Below are 17,236 nucleotides of genomic sequence, written 5' to 3' on the forward strand. Positions count from 1 at the left end.
ACAAGAAAGTAACTCTGACGTGACATCACACTGGTTCCATCTTTACAATGCACTAAATCCCAAGTATTGGCTTTTCCAGGAGCAAAACCAAGACACTGAACAGAATATAAAGTTCTTGTTCTCATTTCAGTGAAAGTCTGTTTATAAGATTTTATTACTTAAAATGCACGGCCTCCAGCTTATCTGAGCCCAGTTCACAATGAAAACCTCTACAGTTATCCAAGGGTTGCTACACCTTCTTTGGAGGACAGGGTATTCTCCAGATTCTTCTCACAATCTCTTCTTTACTCTTTACTTCCCACTTCCACTACCAGATTATTCATTTCCCAGGAAAGATCTTAAAAATGTTCCTGACTTCAATATCTTAGCTCCCTGGTATTACATGTTATATACCTCATGAAACACAGTGTTCTTCCTTTACTGGTGCTGGCAGTTTAAGTGGGACAGAGTTTTATTTCCAGTGCATCCAACTGCTTCTGTATTGTGCTTCTCATAGTTAGGTACTATTCTATCTCTCCTATTTTGGTACATACAACTAAAAGAAAACAACAGTTTTTCCTGATTGCATGAGAATTTACCCAGCTCCACATAACACTGTTACCGTACAATGACTGCTCACACAAATTTCTATTCCTAAAAGTAATGTCAGCTGGGGCAAAAAAATAAATAAGATGAAAATACAACGGTAACTTTATTTATGTAATCCAAGTTTAAAAGTTTTTATGGGCATACAAAGCATAAGGGCTTCTACTGATACATGGATGTTTCACTACACAACCTGGATTCCACATTGAACCAGATGTTGAAAATGCATCTTCTCTTGAAATATGAACCCACTATTTACAGCAAAAGTAACCCCTGCCAATCCTCCCTCAGCCCATAGAGACAGCTTGTTTTGTGTGTTCAAAAGAGACAGGAAAACCAGTTATATTCCCCAGAATCAGGAACTGTACAAGAAGAAATCCTAACAAAAATTCAGTCTCTTGTCATGAGGAATGCACATGTAAGACAATGTAAGCTCTTAAAAGAAGGTTTTATTTTTTCAGTGGAGGAATATTATGCAGAAAGATATGTCAGATTGTTTTTACACACTGGCATAACAGTGTTCGACCTGAGTCACTTTAACAAATTTAATTTTGAGGTTTGATTTCAACTCTTGTGTTCAGTTTTTAAAGTTCAGTATTTTAGGTTTAACAGAAAAACCTAAAAAGCAAAACTACTGGTTTATTTACTTTTTTTTTTTTAGTTCAGCATAGTATTACAGAAAATGAATGATATTAATTAGAATTTTCCCACATACTCTTTTTCTGAAGTAGAGGCAAGATTGAAACAATCTTACAAAGAAATCAAATTTAAGCAGCCCTTGTTAACAGAAAATTTTCCTATACATTGTCTCATAAGCAAATTCACAACCAGTGAGCAAACCTCTCCTTTAAAACTGACAGCTGTTGGCTTGGTATATCCCAGCTTTGACCTGGATGACTTGGGCTTCAGCTTTTTTGGGCGTAACTCTTTCTCAGTAGCTATAGTATAACTCATATAAGGTGAGACTTGTCAGCTCATTTTGTATTTCCATCCCTAGTTGGCGTCCCTTTGAACCAGCTAGAGAAATGGTATTTCTTGCCGTAGACTTGGCTCTGCCTCCCACAGCAAAGCCTTCAGAGCTGGAAGAGATGAGGCTGGAGTGGGGCAAACTGACATGGCAATGTGGGGCAGTGAATACCCAGATGAGGGTAAACCAGGAACCTGCAGAGCTCTGCAGTGTAGGAAGAACCAAGTTTTGCCTCACAAGCCAGTTACTGACAGTTCCGGCTGTGAGGAGGGGAGAATGAAGAGCTTATTGAAAAGAGAAACCAAAGTCCTAAGTGAGGGTAGTAAAGTACTGGAACAGGTTGCCCAGAGAGGTGGTAGATGCTCCATCCCATTCAAGGCCAGGCTGGACAGGGCCCTGAGCAACCTGATCTAGTTGAAAATGTCCCCACTCATTGCAAGGGGGTTGGACTAGATGACCTTTAAAAGGTCCCTTCTAACCCCAACTATTCTATGGTTCTATGGTTAAGGAGCAGGCTCATTGCTCTGCTCCCCACTGGAAGCATGAGGGGTGCAGCTCAATGACTCTACTTTGGGTAACACTGGCCTCCCTCCTCTTAGTGATAATGTCTTTGCCTCTACTGGGCTTCTGCTGCTGAGAGGAGATGCAGCAAGCCTGGCTTTCTGGGGCCCTGGACTACAGAAAGCAGTCAGCCCAGCTCAGCAAACATCTGCCCCACACGTTACCTCAACACTGAACATGCACAGAGCCAAGCCTTGGGTCAGGGCCTTTGGGAAGTGCCACATGCTGGAGGAGCAAACAAAGGGATTACATCTGAAAGGATTACATCTCAGAACAGTCAGCTACAGCTCCGCAAACTTTTGAAGCTAGAACCGGAGGAGAGTCTAATGTAAGCTAGCGTGAATTCTTCATCCCAGCTAGGGCATAATTACAGCATTCTGCTTGACAATGTGACACAGCGGGGCCAATAAAATAACCATTTCACAGTGAGGCCAGTATGACACGACTACTATGGATGGTTAGGCTACTTAATTTACATTTTGGAACTCATCTGAATTCATTAAGCATTCTCTACTACATTCAGCATTGCTAGAGGTAGCTACTTATAAAGGTTATAAGAAATAAACACTTTAAGCATAAGTAATTTATCTCTTCTCTCAATCTCACGATCTTTTGTGAAATTGTGTGCTATAGGGCAATAACAACAATATCTATAGAAAGCATGAAAACCAGGGACTTCACACTGCTGCAGAATGGTAGAGAGTCGCAAACATGCTAGAGGAAGAATGAAAACAAACAAACAAAAAGAAAACTCTTAAGGCACTGAAGATGTGCCAAACAGTGAAGATTAATGTTTTGCACTGTTTATATATTTTTGAAGAATACTTTCAAGAAAGCCACTTACCACTTTCAGTGCTTTTTGCATTTGAAAAATAATTAGCCATGGGGTGGGATTTTTAAAGAGGACAAGGCAAAACATTTCCCGAATTCTTGTAAAGTGAGAAGGTAAATATGTGAAGACTTGACTGGAATGAAATAGAATCCATCAACTTTGAGTGCATTGTTTGCCATCCTTTAAAAACAGGCTAACCCAGTGTGCAGTTCATTAGTATTCTAATTGGCAAGTAGTGCTCAGTGGTTGTCTCGGGCTGTCTGATTAAAAATTAAACAAAATTAATTTTTTTTTCCATTGCCAGATGCACTGAAGTATTTTTTTTTTTTTAATTAAACTCCCTTCCCAACACTTAAGATCACACATCATCATAGCGGAGCAGTAACTGGCCATACTTCGCGAGACTATCTGATTTTGCAAGATTATTTAATTCCAAATTACAGTGCAGAGGTTTTATTCGTGTAATGTATGGCTATTCTGTTCATTTCAGCTATTCTTTCTGTTCTCCAAGGGTGAAAGAAAAACTGATGGGACTGTGATCCCAGAGCATAGCAAACAGCTCCATGACCTACAACCAGCTGTGGAGCACAGGAGACAGTTTGTTTCCATCACACATCGTGCTTCAGTGAGGATGTTCTCTTAGGCATGATCTCAGCTGCTGAAAAGATTCAGACATTGAAAGGTAACACCTGGGCACTAACCATCTAACTGCTCTCTTCCAATTATACACTTTCCTAACATAAAACTGTATCAACAGGTATTTCCCTGAATCATTACACTGTTAATAAATATCATAATGTAATGTTTCTACAAGGCTAAAAAGGATGACCTGAAAACTGAGTTGCTGGACAGAATCTCAGGATCCTGGGGCACATTTTCTGGCATATCCACAGACAAGTTCTGTTTGATTTACCTGAGTAAATCATTTAAACTGCCTTGTGCCTTTGTTCCCTGTTATTACTATGGAGATCCTTCTTTCTCTGTGTTGCAGTTTGATATTGTGCAAATAAAATTAATTGTGTATGGGTACACACCCCGTAGTTGTAGAGAACAAAACAGATTCTATATTCAGGACCCGCAAACTACAAGAAAACAGTGATTTTAAGCTACAGACAACTAGAATAACATGCCAAACTGTTTGATCAAGGATGAGAAGTCATGTTAGACACAGGGTTTGCTGAAGATTAGACCATGCCTTCTTGTTTAATGTGTATTAAGTATGCTGTCAGCGACACTAACTATGGCATTTGTAAAACCATCTTAAAAGATAGCAGCAAAAGGAAAAGTGGTGAACATGCCAGAAAGCTGTAGTGAACATGCTCAGGTTGCATGTATCAAAAACTTCAGAAAAAATCCTGACTGAACCTATACCAATCTCCAGCAAGACAGAACTACTTTTTCTTTTGTAACCAGGCTCCCTTATGCTGGGAACAATGTAAGAAGGGAAATAGAGACTATGCAAATAATGTGATTGAGTTAATTCTTTTTACATTTTGGAACTGGCATGGTTAAAAGTGATCGGTGGCAACAAACCAGAGCTGAAGAACCACACAATTTTTTTAAACACTAATTATTTTGTGTTTTCCTCCAGAAATGTTTGAGAGTTATCATGTACTGCTATGATATTCAACTTTCTTGCAGTACTTCCATTTAACTTCTTCACTCTCTTAAGCAGTTGCGACACTAGAGTTGGGTTCACTCTTATTTTTTTGTAAGACTCAATGAATTCCTCCTGCCCTGTGGAAATGTTGGCCGCATTTGTAAGATTATGCATTAAAAATTTAAGACAAAGACTAGGAAATTAAATTAAACCTCAAATTTGTTTCCTTGCAACAGGGCCCGTATTCTTATGGGAAGTAAACATCTTATCTGCAGTAGTGGACTGCAGCAGATGAAGGGGGAAGCAAGAGAAAGAATTAGAAGAAACAAGGCAACTCACTGAAAGTCACTGAATCTATAAAGTTACATTAGATGGAGCCACAAGTCTGGGTTAGCATGTGTTTTCTTAAAATAAATGCACTATTCTTTTGAAGTTCATCTGAAAACTGTCAGATCTTTCATATTTTAGACTTGATTGTCAGAGTCCTTCCTGTTTGAACACAGAAAGCATTCAAATGCTCAAAAGCTTCAATGACAGCCCACACAATCTAGAAAAGAACAGGATCAATAATATGATGTGTTAATAAAAGTTTATCCCACTTAAGACTAGAAAATAGTAACAAGAATAATGCTGTTGTTGTTCAGTAAGAAAAGCTGCTTCCTTCTTCCCCTGCTCCCACCCCAAGTGTGAACAGTGTTGGCTGAGCTGGTTTTGAATTCAGAGTAACAGAATCTCATGGCTCTGTACCAAAAGGTGAATTTCTATCCCTCATGCTGTAGACGTTTTCACTTTATACTAAAAATTCAGAAAACTAATTAAAAAAAAAATCTTATACCAAGCTCAGATTTTATTATTTTTTATAAACTTAAGTCAAAAAAGAAACGGAATACTAAAAAGATTGCCTTTGGTATATAGGATACAAGAGACACAATGTTAAGATTTTTGTTATGAAACATACAGAAGTGCAGGAGAAAAATAAGTGCCTCTTGCCATTAATACTTAGTTAGGCATTCTTTTCTATTTAAAAAGACAACATTAAAGAAGTTTCTGTGAAGAAAAACACAATCCTACCTCATTTCATGGATTCATCGACTGTCTAAGAGCACACCTCAGCTTGTATGCCTTGGTACAAGAGACATAACTATTTTACAAATAATGTAACTAACATAACTACTACAGAAGAGTTTGTGTCATCACCAATAAGCTGTATATCAGGCTCACATATCCCTGGTTGTATTTACATGGTGATGGCATTATAGTTTTCATACATACCCCAGGCAGAGTTATACAGTTTCATGATCCAAATATACACATGCACACGCATTTAATAAATCTCTCAAAGATTACTATTTAAAATGTGGAGCATAACTCTAAGTAAGGAAATTCATGGAGGTCCAAGGAGGTCCTGGGGAAGACAGAGAATGGCTGCACTCCATTGTAGCAAAGACGTCTAACCTGTGATCTACCTCCACAACAAGCGAGTAGAGATGCTTCAAGAGTAGGAATGAACACAGCCAGTTCAGCCGTATCACCTGCTCTGTTACCAGCAATCCAGAGTAAAGTCTTCAGAGGTGAAAGTTGTGTGGTGACTAGCTGCTACGAGAGACATCCTTGAAACTGCAGCCCACGTTACGAGACAAAGGATTTTTTGTTTTAAACTTGCTGCCTTGTATTTTCACTGGACACACTGTGAGAAACAGAGAAAGACTCACTGATCATTTTACTCATCAGCATTTATTTATCTTAAAAATAATTATATTTTATGAGCTGCATCTCAGTCACAGAGATAGTTAATATGCATCTGGGGATATTGCTATAAGGTTGAAAAGTTTTTTGTATGTGTGTAGAAAAGATTAAAGTTTGCCTTAGCTGTTCTTCCATTTATTCTCCCTTTTCCCAAACTTTTCAAATTTTTCCTCAAAAATTACAGTAATTTGGAAACAAGAATTTACAAACTCCACTGATCTGCAACCCGAATTACCATTTTTAGCAATTAAAAAAAGCTGACTTCAGTGCTCTGCCCCTCCTGTTATAGTGTGGATGCCTCAGGTGAGCAGTGACAGGAATATAAACCATGAAGAGTTGAACAGAGAAGCTGTGGACTTCAGAAGTGATTCAGAGACCATGGATACTTGCGGATCAGGTGCTTACAAAGACTGACAGGTAAGGGCCCACACATTTTTAAAGACTGCCACCTGAGATCCTTTAGTAGAGTTTAAATAGGTGATTTATCAGGCTCAAAGTCAATATAGTATTGAAAGGTAATTGAAAGGGACTTTATTATGGAACTATTAAAAGCAATTCACACAGGATATTTAGTGACAGTTAAAGTATTTTGTAAGAAGACAAGTATTAAGTATGAATAGCTGTACTGAGGTAAATGTTTTAGTGTTTGGAGTTAAACTTAGCTCTATGAGCTTTCGTGTCTAAATGTAAAGTAACTACTATGACAGAAATATTGCAGGTTTTAAACTAAAAGGATTCTTTTCTGAAATGAAATAGTCTTAGCACCTTAAAAAAACAATCAGTAGCTTTAAATTTCTCTAGTGTCACCTACTATGCTTAAACATTGTATAATTGACAGCTGTGTAATCCAAACAAGCAGAATCCAACCATGCCAAAACTTAAACTTCACCCAGCTGCGACTTCATCCCCCAGGCTGTGACTTTGCAAAATCTTTTTCATGAGGTGAACTGAAGCAAACGGTGCTGAATTTGTAGTAAAGGGCACCTCTGTAGCATTACCATTTTTCACCAGAAACACCTACAGCTTCCCATTCAACCTATAAAGGAAACTGCCTACACTGCGGAGGAAGAACCAAGAAATATTGGCCTGCCCTGATGTTAAATCATTATGGCTATGACAGGCATTCCTACACATGATACATGTGCAGCTGCAAATAAGGTCACCGTGTTGTTCTCCTTGGCAGTTAACACTGTGTGCTGAACATCTCTGCTTCTGTTTGAGTCTTACACTAGCTTCACTCCCTTAAAAATTAGATGAAAAATTTGCAGAGTAATTAGATTTCTATGTCTAATTAGCAAAGACTTAATTCACTACTGATAGATTTCACCTTTCTGTGAGCTACTTTAGCAATGACTTTCACATATTCAGAGCTTTCTGTACCACTGAGCTCCAAATGAATTTTACAAACTTTGGATATTATAATGTACTGTGACAGTAAATAACAGAAATTCCAGATTTAGAGGTATGTTAGGTCTAGGCTTCCCTTAAAACATCCACATTTTCAGAGAAAAAACAGAGCTGCTGGGCTCACCGCAGTCACAGTGTGTGCACAAACCAGGTCAACACCATGTGTGCAGCCAGCCCTGTGCTTCTAACAGCACATGGGCTACATCAGCAGCCTGGCACAGATAATATCCACGTGCCTCCTAACAATTATAATTACTGAGAAAGGACAGAACACCTGGCAGTGTATACACACACATTTCTGTCATCAGTTAGGGTAAATCAGTACAGCCCTGATCAAAGTCAATAGCAACGATCTTATTTAAAACAGACAGGGACCTGGTCTTGAACAAACTACCTCCGTCAACTACATGAATTCATTTTAGCAAAGCAGTGCTGCACTTTCTAGAACAATCTTGCTAATACTAGCTTTGTGTGGCTACATTTGGAAAATTAGGATTCAATTCACTTGCTTATTGCAGTGGTATGGTCTAGCAAAGACAGCATTCACCAAGAGCTACTGTTGAAGACAGCTTAGTGAGAATGTGCTGATAAAAAATATTATTTAAATAATCTCACTTCAAGCAGCATCTCTCATCACGGATGCTGGCCAAGTGCTTCCCATATTTTGTGAGTTAGTGCAGCCAGAGGCAAAAACAAACCCAACATTCACCAGGAGGATTTGTGGGGCTTCCCCTGGTAGCTTCCCATCTAAGTACGATGCATGCTTTGTGAGATCTGATACTACATGTGGCAGGGCTGCTGCTACGAGTGTCACCATGGGATTATTTTAATGTTCACTGAAATTGAAGCAATTTATTACATACTGCAGTAGCATTGCTTTCATTCAAATTATAAGAGGTTGCAAGAAGCCTTTTAAATCTGCTTTGCCTTTCCCTCTGGTACCAGCTTACCTTCAAGCTTCTTGGAAAGATGATGATCTGCGAAGCAGGCTTCAGAAGTTATACTAAGAACAGAGCATTCAGTAAGCACCCTGTTGACCTCCCAGAGCATGCAGGGTTAGAAACATAGATCTGTATGCATAAATCAGGTTTCCCCAATGGCCTAAGAATGGGATGCATCTGCAGAACGAGTTTTGCACTTACTTGAATATTATCATGAAACATTTACATGATTTAATTAGATTATGTAAATGCTTTACTCCAATTCAAAGCTTTGAAAATCATAATGTCATGCTGTAAATTATGCAAGTATTGAAAATGCTTTTCACAACAGCAGAAGCAAAACCACCAGTGAGACAGTCCTGCCACATGCCCTTCTGCTGTTGTCTACTCACCAGACCACACACATTACTGTAATCCGCACTTTTTCTATTAACATTTTTTGCACACAGTGTAGTTATTTTGTGCCCTAATTTTATGCTAAGCCCCAAATCCAAATTTGATTTGCAAAACGTTTTATGGTTTATATCAACATCCTGACTAAGTAGCAGATTTTTCGCACGGTCCTCCCCGCCATTCTCTTACACACTGTGCACTTCATGGCAAGGAGGCCTCAGCAAGGAGTTTCAGTAAGAGTTACTCATGGAAGCATCTTCCTAACTGCTGAGCAGTGTAAAAGGGAAGTAGGTAAAACCTTTGCAAATGTTTTTCTCCTAAATTAACTTCTACTATACTCCTGGACAGGACAGTGCTGCCACAATAATGAGCACATCACTAAGAGATCCTGCACTCCACAGAACATTCTTTAGACTACACAAAACAGGCATTTATACGATTTACAGAAATAAGTTGCAGCAGGTAGGGACAGTAACAAATTATCTGGAGACAACAGAAACTGCCATTGGAGACGAAAGAACCATAATGAATTAATTCCAGGAATTAACACGTACCCACAGAAAAGTCACCAAACTGGGCTAGCTGAACTTTAGCAGGACATCATTATTCAGAATATCACTTATTTTCCAGTAAAAACTGAGTGAACCATATTCTTCTTCAATATAGCTGCTCAATGTGTCTGACACGCCTAAGTCTGACCTGCCCCACCACACAGATTGCCATATGGGCTCTAAAGCATATATCCCTTTACACTAGCACCACAAATCTTTCTATGCAGTCAGAAATAATTCACCACCAAATCCTACTGGTTCTCTCACGTTCTGACCTGCCTCCCCCCCCGCCACCCCGAGCTAAAATCAAGGATAGAATTAAAAAAATGAAAATAAATTTAGGATATTTCATAAAATTGAAGATGTTTGAGTTTCAAGACAAGGGAACTTCGAGAATAACAGCTCAGAAAGAGATTTATTTCTTCCTGTGCAAGTGTAGTGCTGTTATTCACCACACGGTGAAAGGACCAACCCCACTGCTCTTCAGTCACGGGTGACTAGATAATAGTTCATATGCAGGACAGGTTATGTCACACGATCGTTGGTCTATCCATGCTGATACAAACCATCAGAGGTAACACATGTCTCGTGGCATACATTCCTGGCTAACCATAAAATAAACCTGTCTGTTTTTGTCTTACACAGATTAGGACTCTTGGGAAAGCTCTCTCTCAGGAACCCTTTGTCACCCATGGCATGCTGCCCAGCTTTGGTTATGACTTCTGAGAAAGCAGATGAGTTGTGAGAAAAGGCTGGATGAAAGTCTATGGGGAAAAGCCACACGCAATAAACATAAAACTGCAGAGAGAGGTAACACTGTTGCTGTGAGAAACATCAGCAGCTCATGGATTCAATAGGGAAAGACACCAAAATGGGATAAATGGAGCTAGAAAATGGCAACTCTATAACAGAGGACCAAGCAAGCAGAGAGAACAACTCTTCCCTATTCTACTGACACCTTCCCGGCCAGCGAAGCTCACTTCAGGTGTCTTACCAGGTATGGAGAACATATCAGTGCTAGACCCAGTAGCCTGTTACATTTTTGCCCATATTTTTCTTGCAAAGTCTCTTTGAACATTTCAAAAGACACCCAAACTGACTAGCACAGAGACAAACCGAAGCCACTGCCATTCCCACATACACTTCCCTGCTTGCAGCTCTCAGATCATTACAAATATCTTATTCATGACAACAGGAAGATAATTGTCTGCAACGTGCTTGCTCCCTAGCTCTGCTTGCTGCAATTTTCCATTCTCTACTGACTTCAGCCAGTCATTACAACACCGTAACCTGCTCACCTTCGTGTTTTACAATGCCCTTTATGTTCAGTACTCTTTCTAGGACATTCCACTCAAAACGCCGTTTTTGTTTGTTTGTTTTAGCTATGTGGAAAAGTGAAGCAGAAAAATGATAAACTTGTAGGGACAAATTTCTTTTTTTAGAAGTTTCAAATAACACTCTTCAGATAAGCATGGGCACCCCATTCATTGTAAGGACAGAACTGATGTTCATTGTCACTCAGAAGAATTAATGAAATCCAGAAATGAAATATTCGTAACACTTGTCATCTGAAAATAATTTGCTAGAAATGAGTGTAAAGAACAACACCCATCCAACTGAACAATAAAGGATTTTTCAAACACTAAATAAACTCTCATTATTGTTCCCAGCAGATATTATCCCACAACGCATAAACCAGAAGTGACCCAGCCTCTGTCATGGGCAATACCAGAAGAGCTCAAGGTACTTACTCTCCAGTTCTGATGGGTCTTAAGCCAGCTCATAAATCTGTCCTACAGGCCTGGCAGCAAAATTACGTTGCTCTTTTTCCAGGTTCCACAATGTCTTTCCTGTGATAGGAATCCTTGAGATGAAGCTCCCAATTCAAAACTGCACCCTCCTGTGGTTATTGGAGAAAATAAATTGAGCACAGCTGACTGAAATTATTCTGATTCAATTATTTCACGAACACTTCAACTAACCACATTCATCAGCCTCCTAAACTCATAAATCACAGCAATCTCTGTTGGGAAATTCAAAACCGACGTGGCCCCGCCTGAGTCAGAGAAGGCAGTAAGCACCTGACAGCCTTGAGGAGCAGCCTTGTGTGAGCTGATTGGAATTTCTAGCAGTATTAATCTTAATAACCTCAGGTAGCTTCCTCCCCGCAGCCTACATCTTTCTGCGCAAGCAGTGAGGGAGGGAGCACAGCAACAATTACTCCGTTTCTCTCCAACTGACTCTATTTTCTGATGAATTTGAACACGTCAGTCATGTTCGGTCTTCGTCCGTAGCTCTTCTTTGCCCTCAGCAATGACCAGGCCAAAACCTGCAGAATTTAAGTTGTGATTTGAGTCTTGAGGTACAGGAGACAGGAACAGAAACCAGAATACCTCCCGATACAGCAGCATGAAGACTTAAAAACAAAAGCAGCTTTTCCCTCTCTCACTGCTTGTGAACTGCAACTGAAAATTGTACAGTATTTACCGAAGTCATTCAAACAATAGACTGAAGATATTCAAGCAGTATTAACATTGTAAATAGATTATAAAAACACAGATCAGAAATATGCATGTATCTAGGAAACCAAATCCAAGTAACTGTCACTCACAATTGACAGGATGGTCAGAACAGTTGTTGAAGCTCTGTGGTATTTGCCTTGTGAAGGATTAACAGTTCCCATTGTGATGAAGTTTCCATTTGTGCTTTTCCTAACAGACTTCCAATAATAATATACCTACCAGATTTCTCCCATTTTACCCAGATTGACTTCTAGAGAAAAAAAAAAAAAACACACAACACCACACATACACCAAAAAAAACCCCAAAGTAGCAGCATCAAAGTATCTATGGCTCCATTTACGTACCAGCTGCTACCAGCAGACATGGATGTACCCAAGCCTAACTCTTTTGTAGTTGCAAATAAAAGTGTTACACAGCCACTCTCATATGGGGAAGGAAACATTCTTAATTTTAAGATGATGCTTTCCTGTTTGTGTTGCTATATCCTTGTTCTGAGTACAATAATCCTTCGTTGGAAGCAGTTTTAGATAGGTAACTTCTGTGTAAAATACTAACAACTTATATACTGAGATGAAAGTACTGAAGTGAATGTGTTACCACACCAGCTGCATGCCGGAAAACAAATCATTACTCTTCATAATCTCTGCAAAGGCAAATTCCAGGTATTCCCGTCCCCCCAACTTTCCATGAACAGAGTCAAAGGATGGTTCATTGTTTTCTTTAGAAGAAACATTTTCCCATTATAAGAAACTATGAGAATATATTTATTTATTTATTTATTTTTACTCTGTGTGTGTGTGGAGACAAGTTACATTTACTATGCTACTTTCCTCCCATACTCTCTGGAGAAGAGAGAGTTGTAAGGGAAATAATACAAATGTTCAGATTATAATTGTGGGTATTTTTTGCAACGCCATGGATAATCTGCATTTTGTTGCACGGATGCACATCATTCCCGGTATTAGTTACGATTTTGACTGGTGTTTATTAAAAAAAAAAAAAAAAGTAAAAAAGGCAAATAAAACATTCATAATTTGGCTAAAAATTTCCTCTCACAAACATGTTTCCTTATCCAACTTGGTGCATTGCTGTTCCACACAGCTCCAAACACCAATACGACTTCTGCTGTTTTCCAGACTTTGTCTTCTCAGACCTCTGCAAATTTTTAGAAACTGGCAGTGGTTCACAGAATTTGTCTGCCAAGTCTATTACCACTCCAGGATTCAGCTCATCCAGACTTCCCAATTAGCATGTAGTATCTTTGGCTTTTCCAAGGTTTCCCATACTCTTCTAAATTCATCCTGTTAAAAAGTTTTTCCATAGTTCCTCTTGCCAAAATCCTGAACTGAGGGCAGCATCAGAATAAATGGACAATTTGCTGAGAAGGTACATTAGAGGTCCTCTCTGCTCAGCCCAGCTGCTTGGCAGCTGTTGCTGTAGCTCCGGGGCAACAGCAACCCACACATTTGCCATGCATCTCCACACAGGGAGCTTGGCTCCTGGATTTAGCAAGACTCATTCATCTCTTTCTCCCCAAAGCGACCTTCTGTGCTGGAGCACTAAAACCCCTTTATGAAGTTGGGGCTGCTGCTGCACCAGAACAGGGGGGATTTTCTCAAGAACAGATCAAAATTTGTTTGCTGTAAGGGAGGATGTGACTCAGATACTTCATTAATCACATCTAATATCTGTAGTTGTTCTGACTAGGATACTCACCTGAAGTCATAAACAAGGGGGTAAACAGTGTCTGTCATAAACAGATGCTTTTGCAGATCTAAATAGCGTGAGTCAAGAAACAGCCCACTTGAAATTTTCTTATAGCCTCTCAGGATCCTGCTCCCTCAGGTTCATTACCCAACCTGGTAACTTTGCACTGAAACAGACTGCAGCTGCTCACATGTGCAGTTGCAACCTGATCTCCGAAAAGAATAATGACCAGCTAACAATCCTAACCCCTTAAAACATACAAGTTCAAATTAATAATGTATGGATCAATTGAAAACTTGAGAGGAACTATCCTGCATGAACCATCTCCAATATCAGAACTAAAAGGCTGCAATATATAAAATGGCAATTCTCTAGCATTTAAAACAGTTAACACAGGAGGAATAACACAGAAGATCTTAAAGGATATTTAATATAATAGCCAAAACAAGCAAACAAATTTTTTTTTAGTTTTTCACTCCTTATCCTTGTATCTTTTTATTTTCTTCATTTACTGCCAATTTATCCCAACTTTCCTATTCCAGTTTTCCAAACTGATCTTTTCCTGATCTTGTCTTTCTCAATTCACTTTTCACTCTGTATTCGTCAGTCTTCCTTTTACTTTTTCTTCTCCTTTGTTTTTTCCTCCAAACCTCTGTTTTCTTCTCCCTTCACTGACCGAAGTGACAGGAGGAACGAGCAGGCACAACATGCAAATTGTTCTGGAGAGTGTCCGCAGCTTCACACCCAGCAGCTCCTGTTATGGGAAGAACAGGCCTCTCTAAAAACTGATCTGGACTCTCCTCTCAGTCACTCTACTTGCTAGTCCAGAAATCATAGACTTTCTGCTACCTCAAAATGGCCTTCATACCACAGGCTCCACAACAAAGTTTCAAGCACTTTCTTCTTATTCCTTAGAAAAAGAAAAAAGAACACCACCCCTCGATACCTTCTGTGAAGTCAAATAGCAGCTCTACAGCACTATGAGCTTGTATCCAAACACCACTATTAACAATTACCTTCTCCTTGCTTCAGTTATGTCCAAGCTATATCTACCTCACAGTGTCCAACCACATCAGACTCTCATCAGATGATACTGTAGCTGTAAAATTTCAGTCTCAAACACTGCAAAGTGGTACTGGATTGTAAGATTTGGGAATGTTAAATGAAAAGACAAACACAGAAGCAATCCTTTCTCTTGTCAGCTGGAAAATATAATAGTCAGGCAGCTTAGTTCTTTACAAAGCACTGTTTTCACCTAATTTTAGTGTCAAGCATAATCCAGATCACACAGCTTCTTATTTTCCCTCACTTTTGCGAAATGAAAAGGTATGAGGAAAGGAGAATTTGTCCAGTGTAGTTAGGAGTAGTAGTAGTAGTTACATTTATATAGCCCTAAAACTACATTTGGCTGTTTGAAGGCAACTGCGAGGCTGATGTAGCCCCCAGTGAAAATGAGCTTGACACCCCTGGTCTAGAGCAAACATGACGTCTACCCATCCTATTCCATTACATGTTCTTCATTAATTCAAATGCTGACAAGTTCATTAACTTGATGGGCTTCAGTACAGGTCAGGCTAATTTTAACACTGACACCACAGGTAAAGTTCAAGTCAGTACTGAGGGGTTTTGCTTTTTGCAGGGCTGTGGGGTTTGTTTTGTTTGTATAAATACAATTTTAAGTAAGGACTATTTTTAGTTCAAGTGAAAGAGATTGTTATTTCAAGCTTCTCATTAAATGGCCAAGACTCACATTGACTTTAGTCAGCCTCATTTAGATCATGCTCAAACCTTTCAAAAATATTATCAACTCCCTTCTCCTCCAATAATTCACTTCATGTGGAATAAAAATACCCCATCTCAAGCATTTTTGCAATTCCATACCAGACACGTATATTACATTGGTGACAAAGAAAAGATTTTCAGCATCATATGTGGAATAAAACAACTTCTTAGATGGCAATATCTGACATTTTTAAGGAATACCATAATTCACTTTTTCCAAACCAAAACTTATTAAAGCTTCTTACCTGGAGTCAGGCTGAAAAGAAAGAATAATAATTTAGGAGATATTTGTTTGAAAACACAACCATTATGTGCTTACCATTGCTGATATGTGACTCTATGAGACACTGAAACAACCCAGCACTGTGATTTCAGTTAGAACATGATTTGAATTTCCAAAGCAGTGATGGACTCCCTGCTGTACAGAAATCATCTTGCCTCCACAGCCTTTCTGCCAAGGAGTGGCTTGCAACAAGGTAGTTTCCAGAAATAATACAGAGATTCTATATGACATTCATCTCAGACATGAGTATCTTCTGAAATCCTCTAAAACACAACTCGCAACCAAAGTAAACAGGCATGAAACAAACATGCAGGAGCAACATGCTGTCTCAGCACTGTAGACAAAGCTTTAGAGAATAAATTATTATTTTTAACTTCCATTTTCTACCTTTAGTGGCAAATAGCACATGTCCAGGGAGGTAAGTAAAGACTGGACAAGCACACAGGGATTCTCTGCCAGTACTTTTTGTAGTGTCCAGCAATTCATGGTTTGAAAGGATTTTCTAAGCCAGAGGTGCTGCCTTTATATTCAGCAGCCTTTAACGGATTCATCTTACAAGTAGCGGTTCAGTTACTTTCAAGTCATGTTAACTTCAACATTAATGAGATTTTTTTGTTGTTTCTTTGGGAGGTTTTTTTTTTTGGTGCGGGGGGAAGAGGTTGTTAAAGACGAGTGCCATAGCTCATCCTCACGCCTGTGGAGACCACCTCATCTTGTATGCTTTGAGCCACCACCTGCAGATTCCATTTAATAGCCTCTAGTTCTGGTATCGGGAGGGACAGTGAACAATCATTTCCTATTCATCCTTTCCCCCTACCACTTGTGATTTTATGGACTTTTATAATTCCCTCTCAACCATCTGCCTTTCAGTCCATTTAGTTATCCTCATACAGGTGTTGCATGCTATTCATCATTCCTGTCACCCTCCTCTGAAATCTTTCCCAGTTTTACTACATTGGGTTTGAGATGGAAGAAACCAGAACTACACATAGTATTTAAGACGCACACACCCCACAGACTTATAAATATCTATTATTTAATGGATTAGCAATGCTTTCTTTTATTCTCTATTTGCTAATTCCCAACATTTTAATTAAATTTTTAACCTCTATTAAGCTGACATTTTTAAAGATCTATGAAAACCCTAAGATCTTATTTCCAATTTATAATAGCCATATACTGAGGGTCCCCAGTAATCATGCAAAATGACTGTTTTCTCCCATATCTGTTACTTCATGTTTCTTGTACTGAATTTCACCATTTTATCATCCAGGCACTCTGTAAAACATGGACTTTCCATAATTCTTCAGAAAGTCATCTCTACTGCTCTGAACAGCATCTGCAAACATTGCCATATT

General features: G+C 39.1%; 1 protein-coding gene across 2 annotated transcripts in view; it reads right to left on the reverse strand.

Annotated features, from left to right (window-relative positions):
• Positions 1 to 672: 672 nt before the first annotated feature.
• EIPR1 (EARP complex and GARP complex interacting protein 1) overlaps positions 673 to 17,236 on the reverse strand; it is a 93,684-nt gene continuing 77,120 nt past the window's right edge. The window contains exons 10-11 of one of the 2 annotated variants that reach the window (XR_011738508.1): positions 11,335 to 11,912; positions 673 to 6,232 (exon numbers count right to left, since the gene is read on the reverse strand). The gene's annotated coding sequence lies outside the window, so the exon portion shown is untranslated. Of the gene's footprint in view, positions 6,233 to 11,334; positions 11,913 to 13,112; positions 14,568 to 17,236 lie in introns of those variants that run through there. The other variant, XM_071807042.1, reaches the window with a different exon arrangement.

The sequence above is a fragment of the Patagioenas fasciata genome, chromosome 3 (assembly GCF_037038585.1).
Source record: "Patagioenas fasciata isolate bPatFas1 chromosome 3, bPatFas1.hap1, whole genome shotgun sequence".
In the NCBI taxonomy this organism is placed as follows: Eukaryota; Metazoa; Chordata; class Aves; order Columbiformes; family Columbidae; genus Patagioenas; species Patagioenas fasciata.